Source organism: Martes martes (assembly GCF_963455335.1).
Source record: "Martes martes genome assembly, chromosome: 6".
Lineage (NCBI taxonomy): Eukaryota > Metazoa > Chordata > Mammalia > Carnivora > Mustelidae > Martes > Martes martes.
This window is the reverse complement of record NC_137893.1, coordinates 98,590,536-98,594,695: the sequence shown is the minus strand read 5'-3', so window position 1 is coordinate 98,594,695 and position 4,160 is coordinate 98,590,536. Positions and strand designations below refer to the sequence as shown.

At 42.4% G+C, this 4,160-nt stretch overlaps 1 pseudogene across 1 annotated transcript; it reads right to left on the bottom strand.

Annotated features, from left to right (window-relative positions):
• Positions 1 to 2,152: 2,152 nt before the first annotated feature.
• LOC308344359 (tubulin alpha-1C chain-like) lies at positions 2,153 to 3,418 on the bottom strand (annotated as a pseudogene). The gene has a single exon. The product of its transcript is annotated as a tubulin alpha-1C chain-like (transcript).
• Between the last annotated feature and the right edge of the window lie 742 nt (positions 3,419 to 4,160).

Here is a 4,160-nt window from a genome sequence, read left to right as displayed (position 1 = left end):
AGAGGGTCTGCATAGACATTTTCCCAAAGGAAATATACAAATGACCAACAGGTACATGAAAAGGTATTCAACAACACTCATTGTCGGGGAAATGCAAATCAAAACCACAGTGAGATATCACTTCACACCTGTTAGCATGACTCTGATCAAAAAGATAAGAAGTAAACATTGGCGAAAATGTGGAAACAAGAGACTGCTTATGAACTATTGGTGAAGTGTAAATTTGCGTAGCCACTACGGAAAATGGTATGTGGAGCCTCTTCAAAACATTAGAACTAGTGCTGCTGTATAATCCAGAAATTCCATGGGTGCAGAGCTGAAGAAAATGAAAACAGTTATCTGCACACCTTCCCCACCATGTTGACTACAGCATTATTAACAACAGCCAGGACAGGAGAGCAACCTCAGTATCCATCAGTGGATGAATGAATAAACCAAGTATAGTGTATGTATACATGAAGGAATACTATTCAGCCATAAAAAGAAAGAAATACTGCCATTTGTGACAACATGGATGGCCCTTGAGGGCATTATAGTGACTGAAGTAAAACAGAGAAAGACAAAATGCAGTATAATCTCACTTATATGTGAAATCTTAAAACACACATACCCACAAACTCAGATACAGAGAACAGATTAGTGGTTGCTGGAAGTGCGGGGTGAGGGGTAGGAGGAGAAACGGATGAATAAGGTCAAAAGGTACAAACTTCCAGTTATAAAATAAGCAAGTCATGGGGATGTAATGTACAGCACAGTAACTGTTGGTAATACTATATGTCATGTTCGAAAGTTGTTAAGAGAATAGACTTTAAAGTTCTTATTATAAGAAAAAAACTTTTTTGTAACTATGTATAGAGACAGATGTTAACGAGACTCATTATGGTAATCATTTTGCCATATATATATATATATGTGTGTATATATATATATGCCATATATATATATGGCAAAATGATATATGTGTATATATATGTATATAAATCATTATGTAGTACACATGAAACGAATGTTACATGTCCATTATACCTCAATTTAAAAAAGGAAGAATAATGTACTATAACACCAGGATAGAAAAGAACTGCTACAACATGAATGAATTTCACAAATGTCATGTTGAGTAGAGAAGCCAGATTTTAAAAATATATATGTACTATACGATTCAGTTTATAAGCTCAGGAACAGACAGCACTAAGTGACAATTACCCAACCCCACCAGTGGTTGCCTCTAGGTGGGAATGGACTAGTCCCAACTGGAAAGACATGAAAGAAACTTCTACAGTGCTAGACTCACTCTACATCTTAATCTGGGTGATGATTCATGGTTATAAATATGTTCAAAAATGACTAAGCTGTACAATTAAGATGAGCTAACTTTAAACATTTTATGTAGGTCATACCTCAAACGGGGAGTGGGGAGAAGTGGGTACCAATGATTGAGAAGGAACTTCTGAGCAAAAACTAGCATTTTTTTAATACCTTTGAATCCATTATGTTCTCACTGTGCCCTCTCCCCCACCACCTCCCCACCCCCCACTTACAACAAGGAATACCTTATTCACATCCAACAGAGAAATGGACAGCTTGGGTCTGTAACAAAGCGTTGTGTTTTCAAGCACAGGTAATTGTTGTTTTTTAAAGATTTTATTTATTTATTTGACACACAGAGATCACAAGTAGGCAGAGAGAAGGGGCGAAGCAGGCTCCCCACTGAGCAGACAGCCCTATGCAGTGCTCAATCCCAGGACCCTGAGATCATGACCTGAGCCAAAGACAGAAGCTTAACCCACTGAGCCACCCAGACGCCCTGAGCACAGGTCAGTAATTGTATATGGGGGTATACGCTGCTACATACAAATTAACTGATTGGAGCACAACCTTTCAAGGCTTAACACAGAATAAGCTTCCTGGTAAAAGCAGCACCTCTGTGACATTTTTTTTTTAAGTTTTAAAATTTTTATTTTTTTAAAGATTTCATGTATTTGTTGGAGAGCGAGTGTGCACAGAAGCAGGGGCAACAGTGGGCAGAGGGAGAAGCAGGCTCCCCACTAGGCAAGGAGCTGACTTGGATGCCAGGATCATGACCTGAGCCAAAGGCAGACACTTAACTGACTAAGACATCCAGGCGTCCTCCCCTGTGACATTCTTAACTCTACTATTCCTCTCCTTTACCTTCTCCTTTAACAGAATCCACTAACGTCCTCAGAATCCTTCTCAAGGGCAGCCATGTCCTCACGGGCCTCAGAAAACTCTCCTTTCTCCATGCCCTCAACTCCAAAACAGTGAACAAAAGCACACTTGGCTTACATCAGGTCAAACTTGTGACCCAGGTGAGCCCAGGCCTCAGTACTTTGTTTGGCCAGGTCTCCACCAGTACTGCAGTGAGAAGCTGGTAATTAATGCCCACTTTGAAGACAGTGGGACACCAGTCCACCAACAGGGTGGTATGCTTGGTCTTGATGGTGGCAATGGCAGCACTGACATCTTTGGGAACCATGTCGCCACAGTACAACAGACAGCAAGCCACATGTTTACCATGGCGTGGGTCACATTTCACCATCTGGTTGGTTGGCTCAAAGCATGTGTTGGTGATCCCTGCTGTAGTAAGCTGTTCATGGTAGGCTTTCTCAGTAGAGATGACAGGGGCAGAGGTGGTCAGAGAGAAGTGGATGCAGGGATAGGACACCACCTTGGTCTGGAATTCTGTCAGATTAACATTCAGGGCTCCATCAAATCTGAGGGAAGCAGTGATGGAGGACACAATCTGGCTAATAAGGTGGTTAAGGTTAGTGTAGGTTAGGTGTTTGATATTGAGGTTTCTACGACAGATGTCACAGATGGCCTCATTGTCTACCATGAAGGCACAATCAGATTGTTCCAAGGTGGTATGGGTAATGAGGATGGATTGTAGGGTTCAGCCACTGCTGTGAAAACCAGGGGCTGAGTAAACAGAGAACTCCAGCACAGACTTCTTGTCGTCATCGACAGAGAGACTCTCTATTAGCAGGGAGGTGGACCCAGAACTAGTTCCTCCTCCAAAGCTGTGGAAACCAAGAAGCCCTGAAGACTGTGCATTGGTCAGCCAGTTTCTGAATTCAGTCCAAGTCAAGGTCAGTGATCTCCTTGGGCATATTAGCAGCATCTTCCTTGCCTGTGATGAGCTGCTCAGTGTGAACAAGGTGCCAGTGTGAACTTCATCAATGACTGTGGGTTCCAGGTGTGCAAACACTGCCCTGCACACATGCCTGCCAGCGCCCATCTCACTGAAGAAGGTGTTGAAGGAGTTATCTCCCCCAGTGGTCCTGTCACTTGGCATCTGACCATCAGGCTGGATGCCATGTTCCAGGCAATATATCTCCCAGCAGGCATTACCAGTCTGGACACCAGCCTGGCCAACATGGATAGACATGCATTCACTCATAGTTGCTGCTTGGCGGCTGCAGAGCAGATGGTGGGGAGGAGGAAGAGACTGTTGATTGTTACAGCAGGACTCTGAGGGGGTCTGTGTAAGAGAACCTGCCTCACCATATGCCCTCTTAATGAAAACTGTTTAACAGCTAACACCTCAATCAAAAATATGCGCTGAAGTTCCTAGGAAATTTGTCAGGACTGGGTTCAAAGGGGATATAAGTACTTCTAGCATAAGGTGAGAGCATAGACTTGAGTTCATATCTTCATATTTATACATAGTAGTGGGGGGACTTTAGGCAGTTCATAACTTCTTTGTCTCTATTTTGTCTGTAAAAGACACCTGAGAATACGTTGCAGAGTTGCTGTGGGATGGAAATGAGATAATGCACATAAAGGCAAAGTACATCAACTGTATAGTAATTTTACTCCCTGCTCTTTAGCCCTAGAGAGTCAGAGGACACTGTTGTATTAAAGATGACACAACCAGCATCTCCCTGCTACCAGCATATTTTCTTAATGGTCTTTGAAATAATTTACCTTGCCAAGGATGCAATGGATAAGTCAGCAGAGAAAAAAATAATTGTATCCATAACTTAGGAACTAAAATTTCTGGGGGAAAATGAAACATGAGCATGTCCTCATCTGTTTTTCTATCCTTAGTTATCACCTTGCAACACACAGTCCTGGTAAGTTACCTAGAACCTTTTTTTTCTCTCTTTCCAGAATAAAACCCCATGTCCTGAATTCCATTG